Below are 13,956 nucleotides of genomic sequence, written 5' to 3'. Positions count from 1 at the left end.
CTAATGAGAGGTTCTTATTGTACTCTTAAATACTACAAAACAAAAGGTGATTTCAAAACTTAATGCTAATGAGAGGTTCTTATTGTACTCTTAAATACTACAAAACAAAAGGTGATTTCAAAACTTAATGCTAATGAGAGGTTCTTATTGTACTCTTAAATACTACAAAACAAAAGGTGATTTCAAAACTTAATGCTAATGAGAGGTTCTTATTGTACTCTTAAATACTACAAAACAAAAGGTGATTTCAAAACTTAATGCTAATGAGAGGTTCTTATTGTACTCTTAAATACTACAAAACAAAAGGTGATTTCAAAACTTAATGCTAATGAGAGGTTCTTATTGTACTCTTAAATACTACAAAACAAAAGGTGATTTCAAAACTTAATGCTAATGAGAGGTTCTTATTGTACTCTTAAATACTACAAAACAAAAGGTGATTTCAAAACTTAATGCTAATGAGAGGTTCTTATTTAAAAAAAATCAATTCGTTCCAATATCACAGTTATTTTAAAGTAGCCATTGATTTTTGTTAATAAAAACCAATGTGTTCACTTGTTTAGGTTTTAAACATGCTCTCCGTTCCGTCACAATAGCTCCTGTTTTACTAAATGTGCGCTCTGATTCAGCTGAACTTGCTGGTATACACAAGAATTTTATTGCGCATTGTCCAAGTGCAAATAAATGTTCCTTGTTAATCTGTATTGTAGAAAGTACAATTATGAAAGTTGTTAAAAAAAACTACACTTAACTTACCTGCCAATATTGGAGCGGATCGCTGTCATGAGGAGCATTGCGCTGCTCCATATATTGGCGAATGGTAATAATTGAGTCCGCCCGTGAACTTTTGTTTTTTTCTTTTATTTTTCCTGCCATGCATTTAAATAAAAATGGAGTCTCCTCATCATTCCTTGGCAGTTCCTCTGTGGAGTTTTTAGATCTCACGCCCTGTATTACATTATGAACCTCTCCCTCCAACATCAACATGGCCTGCTGGGCATTTGACGGATTTTGGAAACCCTCCTTTTTGAAGCGTGGGTCAAGAAGAGTTCCAAGGCGTGGTGCTGATCTATTCTCATATGAGAATAGCCTTTTTTTTACGTTGCTCTGTAAAAACTCGCAAGTTTCTCTCCCTACAGGTGTTAACATCTGCTCATGGAGCTCTTCCAAACTTTGCGATAAGGCGAAAATTGCAGGAGCAATTAATGAAATTGTAACGCCCTTTGCAGCAGACGCATGTTTTGTGGCTTTTTCGAACGGTTCCAAAAGCGAGCACAAGTCCTTCAAAATCCGAAATTGATCCTCTGACAGTGGAATCGGAGCATTATGACATCTTAAAAGGGTGCCAGTTAGGGGCTCCCTTGTCCGCAACACTCTCTGAATCATTTGTAATGCGCTGTTCCAGCGAGTAGGGACCTCTTGCAATAGAGAGCAAGGATTTTCGGTGCCTTGGGCATTTTTGAACTTTGCATAAGCAATAGCGCTACTCTTAAAGTAGGACACTATTCTTTTTGTGATTTTTAAAACGTTTTGCACATTTTCCAGATTTAAAGCATCTTGCACAACAAGATTAAGAGTGTGCGCAAAACACGGTAAGTGTTTCTTTTTCAATAATTCGCACGCTTTAATCATAGATGCTGCGTTGTCGGTCACAATGGTGTGCAGTTTGTCGAACACTTTCCACTCATCGCATATTTCCCGCAATGTGTTGGCAATATTTAGACTTGAATGGTTTGTCTCATCCATTAGTGGCTTTGTAGATAGCACTGCCGTCTTAAGCTCGAAATTTAAAATAAAGTGACACGTTACAGTTAGATAACTAACATTTGCACGAGATGTCCATGCATCTGTTGTGATAGCGCACGAGTCAACGGAGTCAAGAATGCCCTTCAATTTCTCCGTCATACTCTCGTTCATATTTTTAATATGCGTGTCCCGCAGAGTTTTTCGACAGGGCATGACGTATCTAGGGTCCACCACCCTCATCAAGTTTCTAAATCCAATATCTTCGACAACGCTAAATGGTTGCAAATCCGTTGCGACCATTGCAGCAATGGCTTTGTCAATTGCTTCCTTTTTGGAAGATGTTGGACCGTAAACGTCTGTCCGTGTTAAATATCGCTCTAACTGAGAAGACGTATTTTCGTTATTAACTTGCTGGGCAAGAGGATGGGCCCGTTTTAAGTGCTCTAACAAGTTGGACGTGTTTCCGCTTGTCTTGTATTCTTTGCCACAATAATGACATTTTGCAAGTTGTTTGTTTGGCAATTTGTCAAAATGTGCCCACACTGCGGAAATACACTTTTTGCGCTTAGGCTCCGGTTCAGATTTTGAACAAGATGGTTCATTTGATGATGTTGGAGAGGGATCATGATCTTTTTCTAAAAAAAAAAAAAAAAATTCTTAAAAATTGTCCTGTAATTGTTTCTTTTTAAAATGCTTACGGGATGAGGTCAAAAACTTGTCCATTTTAAAAGAGGAACTGCCAGGGTTAAAAATGTACTTTAATAGAGTAAAAGTAAGTACACCTGTATGTAAAGAAAGGCAGAAAAAATTAATAATAACAAAATCTTACTATATATTGCAAATTACTTACACACGTGTTGGAACCAAAAAGAAATTCGATATATCGACATCGAAAAATTTCCATCGATTTATCGCACTCCATCGGTTCCATCGATAATATCGATGGTGCCATCGATGGTTTTCCCAGCTCTAGTTAGTGGTTATATGGTCGTTTGAAACAATCAAAAAATTTCATTTTGGGATGAAAAAAGAAACGGATTTCATTCAAATTTTAGAGGAAAAACATGCATGGAAATATTTTCTGACTTTGACCTTGAATATTACAACACCACGGAAACTTGGCAAACATTAATATTGAAGCTTGAAAAATTATTTATCATAAGCTTTTTAAATTTTTTCAACCGCTCTATCGGCTTAGAAGCTATGATTTTTGAAATGTAAAATTCCAAAAGGCCCCATTGTCCAGCGCTGCAGCCAGCCTACTACGTCATTAGTTAAAATCCACAGAACAGCTGAGCACATGCATCCACACAAACACTTTGCCAACAAAATAACAAATCACTATTTGATATACATATTATACATAATATTAAATAGCAGTTACCTTTATTTGTATCTAAAAATATCAAAGAAGTTAAATTCGGCTATGCCGAAGTTTATATACCCTTGCAGTCCTTGACAATAATAATTTTACATGTTCAAAATTTGTTTTCTGCAACTCAATTCATCAATATGCAAACAAAACAAATTTACTCTTTTTACTACAATTTGTTCTTGTTCCCTCATTCCCTAAGCAAAGCAACGCATGCATACACATACAGTTTATGTAGCGTTGCGTCTGTGTGTGTGTGTGTATGCATGTGCTCTGTCGATGACGTATGACGTAGCTACGTCTACTAGTAGACTGCCAGCAGCGCTGCCGGCAGAGCTGGAAGCAGAGCAGAGATTATTATATTGACTGTAACTTGTGTATTATTTATACAATCAGATTTAAATTTTGGGATCTGTAATTTCACATATCTAAATTTCATAGCAATACTCCAACTCCTTCACCTACTTTTCGTATGGAACTACATATATGATATAGTGGTCCCATCCTCAAGATTTTCATACTTGATCTGCTGCAGGTAAAAAAAGCACAGAAAAAAAATTCAACCCGATAGCTTTTAAGACGGCTGAGAAAAACAAATACGCACGAACGGACATGGCTAAATCGACTTAGCTTCTCATTCTGATCAAGAATATATGTATGTATATACTTTATGGGGTCGAAGACGTCTCCTTCTGTGCGTTAAATAGGAAAGGATAGATATTTTAAGTATATTAATAGAGGACAAGATCCATACTCTAAAATAGGACGCACAAGCGAAGTAAAAATAACTTTAGTTTTAATGAAACCCAGAACACTCATGACCTTTGCGACCGTGGTGGAAATATGGGTGTTAAAATTTAACTTATGGTCCATAAGTACGCCCAAATCATTTATATAATTTGGACGTTCTGAAGGATTACTGTTTAGAAAATAAGTGACCAGTTGAGGAGATTTACCAAAAAAAGTCATTACCTTACATTTGGTAGTGTTAAGATTTAGTAGATTAAACTGGCACCAGGATTGAAAGTTTTTAAGATCAGCTTGTAGCAGACTAAATGAATCTGTGTCTTTATAAGTAAGACAAAGCTTGACAGCGTCAGCATACATAAGCACACGCGAATGATGGAAGATCGTTAATGAATAGTGTGAAAAGCAGAGGGCCAAGATGACTACCTTGAGGTACACCAGAAGTCACAAGAGTGGAATCGGAAAAAGAAAACTTTAAAAGTACCTTCTGCTTTCTATTTGTTGAATATTCTCGAACCAAAGAAAGGCAAAAAGGTGGAAACCCAGTCAGTTTAGAAAGTAATAGAGTATAATTAACAGAATCAAAGACTTTACTAAAGTCAGTGTATATAACATCAGTTTGTTTAGCATTTTTGAACCCCTTGTTAATTATAGAGGTAAATTCTAAAAGGTTAGTGGTTATAGACCTACGTTTCACAAACCCCTGTTGGGATGGCGAAATAATAGAGCTGCTAAAATGTTGCAATTGAGAAGTTATAATTTTCTCAAAAGCTTTCGGAATAGCGGACAATTTTGAGATACCCCTATAGTTAGAGGCTTCGGACTTTTTGGCATTTTTATGCAAAGGAATGAAATACCAAATAGATGAGAAAGAGAAAGATTCGACAGACAATAAAAACAATTGATATTCCGTTGAGAAATAAGTTGTATTGAAAAGACTCGCAAAAATAGCGGCAATTGCCTGATCAGTGCTAGCTTTTTTATTTTGAAAGGACAAAAAAGATGGGTTCACAGAGGTATTACGTTTAGAATGAACAAAATTAAAATTGTTTAGGGTCAGAAGAAAACTGAAGCTTACACCGCTGAAGATAATTCTTATAGCATTGTGTATTAAGCATCATGAATTTTCTACGAGCGACTGTATACAGAGCGTACTCTGATGAACGACGTGTATTTTGAAATCTTCTTATAATATCGAGTCTTCACATTTGTCAAATTGGATAACTCACGAGAGAACCAGGGAGGTTTGTTAAGCCTCATAAAAGAAGCAAACAGCTGAGTTCATATATCTAGAATTGGGCAGATAAGACCAATCGGTAGTAGACAAACAGTTTTCATCAATTTTTAAATTTTATGTAGGATGAAATTTGTCTTCTGGAAGAACAAATCGTATTGTATTAATCATTAGTATTTACACATATAAACTCAACCATTCGGAACTATAGTTGCTATTTTCGAAATCCTTTCATAATAGCAAGTGTCTTAGCGATGCAATAAGTTGGTTCGAAGAGGCTGCCGGAATTATAAAAAGGTTTTCATTGATAGCCAAAATACTTTGTACCGTTCAGTCAGTCAGTCCACTAACCATAGAATACATAGATGCGTCAAACTCAAGATTTTTTGATTACAAACGCTAGCCTGAGCGTGGAACCCCAGAGAACTTCGGCAAAAGCCGAACAGCGTAGAACCCCAGAGAGCGGCCGCAGTGTCGCTACACATCGAAAACCTTCATTAACGATAATCGGAGTTGGGACTCGAACCAGTGATATTCCGATCGCCAAGCGAGCACTCTATCGGCACAGCCACCGTGACACATACGAATCTGATGCCAATACTTCTTGATATTCTTTTCACAGAGGCATTACCTATTCGCATTGTCGCTTTTTGTCGAAAATTAAAAATTTTGGTTGAGGGAGCTATTGAAATGCGATGTTGTACAGCTTCACGTCACACACACACACACTACGAAGCCTGAGCATGTACCGACGAGTGTACGCATACATATGCAAAACGAGAGCACAGCGACACAGACATGCGCTCATCGTTCTGCGATCTGTGGCAGACTGAATTATTTTCGATGTGTAGCGACACTGCGGCCGCTCTCTGGGGTTCTACGCCGTAGAATCTACGCTGTTCGGCTTTTGCCGAAGTTCTCTGGGGTTCCACGCTCAGGCTAGCGTTTGTAATCAAAAAATCTTGAGTTTGACGCATCTATGTATTCTATGGTTAGTGGTCAGTCAATTCAGTCAAAAGCTCTGCAGTTTTTGAATTATATTCGGCAAATTTTTCTCATCCTAACAACTGGCATTAATGATGTCATTTAAACTTTTAACTTTTAATCCTAGCTTCCGAAAGAATTCTTGTGCATATTACCTGTTTCTTTATACATATGTATGTACATACATCCTCACAATGTGTGTCATCCGTTATTGTTTATCCTGGCCGGGGAAGTGGATAGGCAAGTGATTGTGGCTAGGCACTTGATTTTGCAATGCATCGAGGAAATTCCACGTCCGTATCCGTTCCGATTTGCACTTCGTTAACGGAAATGGGGAAATCCGAAAAGTATTAAACTTAAAGTAACCCAACTAGGCATTTCGTAGGCAACTATAATGCAAATAATGAAGTAAATTGACTCGCCGACTACACTACACCAGGTGAAACAAATATTTCAAATTTCGAAAACCAAATGTATGTCTATTAAATTGTTTTAACATGCCTCATACCATATGCTATCTCGCTCGCTCTTCAAGCACATGAGCACTCTAGCGCCGCCACTAGCCAACGGCCAATGTATATTCTTGATCAGGATCAACAGCCGTCCGACTGTATGAACACGCAGATCTCGGAGGCTATAAGAGCTAGAGCCACCAAATTTGGTATGTATACTTGTGTGGTATGTAAATGTATAGAGTTAATCGAAATTTTTTCTGAAAAAGTATAACAGCTAGAGACATCAAATTTGGTTTGTATACTCGTTTAGTTTACATAAAACTGATTTTCTTAAAAACTATGACAGCTACCGACATTGAATTTGGTATGTAGACTAGCTTAATAGACGCGCATAATTTAGAAAAAATTATTTCCTCCTATAGTTTTTTGACTATCGCAATCAAATTCGGCAGGCTAATTAATCTTATATATTTCTACCAAACTACCAAATTTTATTGAAATCGGACTAGAAACATGCAAAATATGCGTATGAACGTATTTTACTACGCAGTCCATAACGCCAGGAGTGCTAAGATAAACTGGATAACAAAAATTTTCATTTTAGCCCCAGTATTTGTTTAAAATAACAAAAATTAATAAAATTTTACGTTTCAACGCATTGTTTCCTATGTTTAATATTTTTATATACCCTCCTTTAGCATTTATTACTTTTTGTGGACGTCTCGGTACCGAATCTACCAAGTTACGGATATAATCCAACGAAATATGTCTCCAGAGCTCTCCAACCTCAGAAATAGGGTCCTGTCGTGTCCTTTCGAGATAAGCACAACGCTGTCGCTTAATATAAGCCCATGGGTTTTCAATGATGTTCACATCAGGACTTTGTAGTGGCCAATCCAGCACATTTACTTCATTTTCATTAAAAAAAAAACTTGTTATAATTTTTGCCTTATAGCATGGCGCATTGTCCTGCTGGAAAACAAAGGACTCTCCGAAAGCTTATCCCCTGAAGGCAAAGCATGATTTTCAAAGACGGTCAAAGTTATCTTTCGTCATGGTTCCATCGACGGGAACCAAATCTCCCACGACGCACAGTGGGGCCTTTAGGTATTTTACATTGCAAAAATCATAGCTTCTAAACCGATAAAGCGATCTTAAAAACTTAAAAAGCTTATAGTAAAGAATCCCTTAAGTTTTTAAATGTTTGTCAAGAGTGTTGGGTGTTCGTGGTGCTGTAATATTCAAGGTCAAAGTCAGAAAATATTTCCAAGCACGTTTTTCCTTTAAAAATGGAGCGAAACCCGGTTTTTTCAATCACAAACGGAATTTATCATTATTTTAAACGACTATGTAACATTTTTTTAAGGTTTTATTTTGATTTTCTAACATAATTACAAAAAGTAAAAATACAAATTTTTTAAATTTTTTTAAGGTTAATTTTCAAAATTTGCTATTGATGGCTGATTATTTTCAAAATTATTTTCAATATTTACATCAATATCTAATAAACTCAACATTTCGGGACTATAGTTGCTAGAGTAGATATAATTAGTAGATATAATTAATTATTGTTTAATGTCTTTCGTCTTTTCGTCGTCTTTACATCTTACACTTCCGGCTTTTCGTCTAAAAACAAATCGGCCATCCTACACTTAATTTGCCCCGAATGCATCATCGTCGTCGTATGGTACCCATGGTTTTATATACTCAACCCAAGTGCTCGTCTGCTTTGGGCCTTCGCTGAATACAGAGTCTTTTGCCACGTCGCACAGTTGGGCCTCTGCTCGGATAGCGTTGCAAAAATACGTACGGCAAAAATGATATATGCAATCGATAGGAAATACTTCAGAGATTATGAAATTTTTGAAATCGGTTGAGATTCATGGGTGCTAGAGGCGCCCAAAGTTGAGACATTTTTAGTGAAAAGGAAAAAATGATAATTTTTAAAAAAAAATCGCAACTTTAAAACTGAATATTGGGCGATTTCAACAATCGATCTTTGGTTTTATCTGAAAAGTATGTTCTTTATTAATAGCATGTTTCATAAATTTTAATAATTACTTAAATAGTTATTGAACTAGAAGCGTAAAAAATGTACTAAATATTGGCATTTTTTTAACTTTGATGGAATAAAACTAGCAAGACTCAACGGGTATCAATACCGGACTACATACACTAGGTAGGTGAAATATTTACCTATCAGATGTATATAGTCCCAATATGCGGAGACCTGCGACAGCGATGCGTAAGCTACAAAACTAAGGCAACCTCGCCTAAAAAATGCGCTGCAGGTATAAGGAAGAAGAAGAGCGCATGCGTATTGGCCTGTAGCTTCTTTGTATTTAAATGATAACATTGCGTAATGCTGTTTTGCAAATACTACCTTACATATATGCCTTTCTACAAAGATAAATTGCTAATTACCTGCTTTGGAAAAAATGACAAGACTTGTTATTTAAGTTGATGAAAAGTTTGTCCTATTTGTGGGTTGGTCGTTTTTATTTCCGTTTACCTAATTGGATGTAAATATTAAGTTGTTTACCTAATTAATACAAAAAGGATAATACCGAAACACGAATGATGGAAATACTTCAAGAAGATTTTTTGAAAATGATGAAGTGACATCTTTTATAACAGGTGTTAGTCAAGAGATCATTAAAAGGTTGGCTGTTATCTTGAATGTTATAAATTGCAAGGAAATGGTAAATGGTGAAAAATTTGCCGAATATACTTCAAAGACTGCTCATCTTTTGACTGAATTGTATTCGCAAAAAAAACGTACCCCAACGATAAATAGGATTTTGGCTCACGGAAAGGATTTAATAGAATATCAGTGTTTACCACTTGGAGAGCTATCCGAAGAAGCACAGGAATGTAAAAACAAGGACTACAAAAGGTTCAGATACACTAATACATTAAAAACTTCTCGTGTTAGACAAAATGAAGACCTTTTAACATGCTAGCAGCCTCTTCGGACCCACTTATTGCATCACTGAGACACGTGCGATCACGAAAGGATTTGAAAAAGAGCAACTATAGTCCCGAAATGTTGAGTTTATTAGATACTGATGTAAATACTGAAAATTATTTTGAAGAAAATCAGCCATCAATAGCAAATTTTTAAAATTAACCTAAAAAAAATTAAAAAAAATTTTTTTTTTCTTTTTTGTAATTATGTTAAAAAATCAAACTAAAACATTAAAAAATGTTACATAGTCGTCTAAAACCATGAAAAATTCCATTTGTGATTGAAAAAAACCCGGGTTTCGATCCATTTTTAAAGGAAAAACATGCTTGGAAATATTTTCTGACTTTGACCTTGAATATTACAGCACCACGACCACCCAGCACTTTTGACAAACATGAAGCTTAAGGTATTCTTTATCATATGCTTTTTAAATTTTTGTAATCGATTTATTGGTTTAAACGCTATGATTTTTGCAATGCTAAATGCCAGAAGGCCCCATTGTGCGTCGTAGGTGTCGTTGAATTTTACCCTTATGATCCGGTATGGACCAAGAAATTTCGGCTTTACCTTTAATCCAGGACCAAGTTGGGTTCTTTTGATGGCCTAAATCGCCTATCTAATACTTCGATGCTGGTCTTCGTCTTAAGTTGTACCTGATTTTGTTTTCATCTTGAATTAGTAGAATATGTTGCTTTGCTTCTTTACGTTGTTTATCTCGTTCATCATTAAAGTGTTAAATCATTTTGTGTTCTATTATTTCCTTGATTTTGATATCAGACTTTAATCGCATCTTTGTTCCCGTAAGCAGCTCAAAAGGAGTTGTTATAATACTTCTACTAAAAGTTGATTTGATGACTTGCTGGACATTATTTACAAATTTGTACCATTTTCTTGGATCGTCGTTTGAGAGTTTAGAAAGGACTGCGATGATTGTAGTATTTAGCCTTTCTACCTGGCCGTTCGCTCGAGGAAGTCCCGTCGTGATGAGATGATGTTTTATGCCTTCGCTTTTACAGTACAAGTCAAATTCCTCCGAAGAAAAAGCTGATCCTTTGTGCGATATTATTTGAGAAAAACCTTGCTCTGCTCCTGTAGTCGTAAAACTGCATGTTTTGTAGAAGTTGACTTTGTTGGACACAGCCAACAAGACTTGGTAAAACTATCGATGACTACCAGGATATGTTTTTACTGTTTATGCGTTGATTTAAGAGGTCCTTAAAAATCGATATAGTCATTAGCGGTTGTTCATCTTTGTATAATGGATGAAGCTCTCCTTCTTGTCTTCCTTGCTTGCGGTTAGTCACGATACATCTTATGCAACAGCTTATACATACATCTTTTTATTTTCTCTTCCAGATTCGGTATGAAATATTCTTTTCCAATGATCTCTCGTGTCCCCTTGATGGAAAAATTACCATAATCGTGGGCCTCTTTTATTAGTTCTCGTTGCATACTAGTTGGTGCGACAATTAGTTCGTTGTCCGAGATAAGTTTGTGCAAAACTCCAGTCTTTAAAAAAATAGTTATTGTGATTCGTCTTATATGCCAATACGTCAATACCAGCCTTCAGCTGGTCGTCCTGAGCTTGCAGATGCTTTATTCTGCTATGCATACTGGTTTCGCTGATTATCATCTTTTGTACACGACTGAGCGCATCAGCATGGAGTATTCGAGTGCCCGCTCTGTGTTCGACGTCATATAAAAAATTCTTGCATTTGGAGAATCTAACGAGCTACCCATGTGCATAGATCCTTTTTCTGAATAGTTTCAGCTAGAGCATTGCAATCTATAACAAGTTTGAAGCGTAGTCCTAGTAAATAAACTCGAAAATTCTTTAATGCTTCTACAACAGCTAAGATTTCTAACTCGTCAGTGGTGAACTCTTTTCGGCATCTGTCGTTTTCTTGCTCATGTAATACACTGGATTAAACTGCATGTCTTCTGGCGACTTCTGGGGAAGGACTGCGCCAAATCTGTCGATTAAAGCGTCCGTTTCTGACATTTTTTGAAATTAATCACAAGCCCATATTCTTCGCATTGTTTAAGTATTTCTTTTAAATTGGCTACAGCTTCGGCTTCAGTTTTTGCTGGTTATTATATCGTCAACATATGGTATGGCTATTCCTTTCCTGGTTAGATCTCTGAATATAGCATTAACATGCCGTTAAAAGACGGTGGGAGAGTTTGAAAGACCAAATGGAACTCGAAGAAACTGGAATTGTCCTTTCTATGTTACGAAAGAAGTATATTTGCGGCTCCCTTCTTCAATGCCAACATGAAAAAAAAGGGCGTCTAACGGTTAGACACGATAGAAGTGAAACCTTCCGTAAAACAAACTGAGAGAGAATGAGACGAAAGCAGCATTAGGAGCGGGATAATTATAGGTTCATTATAATATTGCTATAAAGGTCATATTTTATTTTCTTCATTTTATTATTATTCATCCTCAATGTTTTCAATTTCAACAAATGATACGAGTGGCTTATGATAGCTAAAATATGATACAAATGCTTTGGTTTCGATGTTGTCAACATATCTTTGAAATACCGCGTCAATTGTTGTTTTTGATCGTGTTGTTGATTCAGTGCGATTGTTACACATTTTTAAACTGAATGTTGTATTGAGAAAGTCAATTAAAGGAACCGCTGTGTCCAATGCAAAATTTACGTTAAAATCGCCACTTAAAATCATTGGAACTTTATCGTAATCTTTTCTAAGTATCCGCGATACTTCTGGTGTATACTTTATTAAATTTTCATGAATGAATTCCGTGATGCTATTTATTGATTGATTCGGTGAAATATAAATTGCCACAATTAAAACTGTTTTTCCATTGCTCAATCTGGTTTCGCATGCACATATTTCTCCCACTTTAGAGAGATGAACAGAGAGTGATTCTAGTTGCTGTGCATTCATTCATTGTATATTTTGTGATACATTTTTATTTACTTTTTATACCCTTGCAGAGGGTATTGTAAAATTGGTCAGATGTTCGTAACGCACAGAAGGAGGCGTTTACGACCTGAGAAGCTCAGTTGATATAGCCATGTCCATCTGTCCTTCCGTCTGTGCGTATGCGTTTTACTCAGCCGTCATAAGAGCTATCGTGATGAAATCTTTTTTGGGGTTTTTTATTACCCGGGTAAGATAAAGTATGAAAATCCTTAGGATTGGACCACTATATCATATAGCTCTAGAAGAAAAAATTTTGCGGACATGGCTATATCAACTCAGCTTCTCATGCTGATCGAGAATTTATATACTTTATGGGGTCGAAGACGTCTCCTTCTGTGCGTTACGAACATCTTACCAATTTTACAATACCCTCTGCAAGGGTAGAAAAAGTAAATAAAAATTTATCACAAAAAAATATATAAATATATAAAAAGCATTATGAATAAAAAGCATTATGAAAAACTTCGACCAAGCTGGGAGTCGAACCCCGGCCGCCCGATCGCCAAGACAGAGCCACAACAGAGCCACGTCGACACTTTGTAAATTGCCGTCGAGTTCTGTAGTTAGTGTGCTCGCTTGGCGATCGGGCGGCCGGGGTTCGACTCCCAGCTTGGTCGAAGTTTTTCATAATGCTTTTTATTCATAATGCTTTTTATATATTTGCATCTCATTCTCTCGTAGGCTAAATACTATAAGATCTATATGTGTCTCTTTTTTGTGTCGCTTTTTCGTTTCATCAAGTCTCAAATCACTCCCAACGATTCTAAAGAAGTTTTCACTTCAAAAACATTTTTTAAATCTATGGAACTGAAAATACGTGCATTTTGAAGCCTGTCTAACTGATCTTCTATTAAGGGAAGTAAAAAATGATCTCTTATGATTACTTTATTAATTTGTCTGTAATCGATGCATAACCGATTTGATCCGCTCCGTTTTTTCACAAGCACAACTGGGCTAGTATACTCAGACTCTGATATTTCAATTACGCCATCCTTCAGCCATTGATCGGTTTGATTGTCAATGATGCATCTCTCTGCATATGAGAATAGTCGAGGTAGTGAGTATATCGGCTTATCATCATTTAGAACTAGTCGCATTTGAATATTTGATGACTTTTCGCTTACCGGATGATAATTCTGTATCAAATTTTGAACTGCTTCATTAGCCATTTTACTTGCTGCTGGATCTCCAAAAAAAAAAAAAGGGGCTAACCCGCTGACGAGCACTGTATGTCGGCCTGCTGTTCACTGGAGTTATCCACATTGATTTTCAGAAAAGAAGTAATTCGGATTCTAAACATTTTGTATATACCTTTGTAGCTGATTGTAACCTCAGCTTTCTTACAGAAATCCTCGCCAAGAACAATTTCCACATCCATAAATTGTTGCTCCACTGAGAGAAATGTCAGTATTTCTTACAGTTGATATCGACATTATATTTAAATGAACCCGATGCTTTGATCTTGTCTGTGTCTTTTTTCTTTCCGAAACCGATT

General features: G+C 36.3%; 1 long non-coding RNA gene across 1 annotated transcript; it reads right to left on the bottom strand.

Moving 5' to 3' along the window:
* Window positions 1-496: 496 nt before the first annotated feature.
* On the bottom strand, window positions 497-2,554 carry LOC137586439 (uncharacterized). The gene is made up of 3 exons (XR_011033786.1): window positions 2,445-2,554; window positions 757-2,381; window positions 497-699 (listed from the first exon to the last, which is right to left on the bottom strand). It is a non-coding gene; the product is annotated as an uncharacterized lncRNA (long non-coding RNA).
* Window positions 2,555-13,956: the final 11,402 nt, after the last annotated feature.

The sequence above is a fragment of the Drosophila tropicalis genome, unplaced genomic scaffold (genome assembly GCF_018151085.1).
Source record: "Drosophila tropicalis isolate 14030-0801.00 unplaced genomic scaffold, ASM1815108v1 contig_993, whole genome shotgun sequence".
Classification (NCBI taxonomy): Eukaryota; Metazoa; Arthropoda; class Insecta; order Diptera; family Drosophilidae; genus Drosophila; species Drosophila tropicalis.
This window is presented reverse-complemented; position numbering and strand designations above follow the sequence as displayed.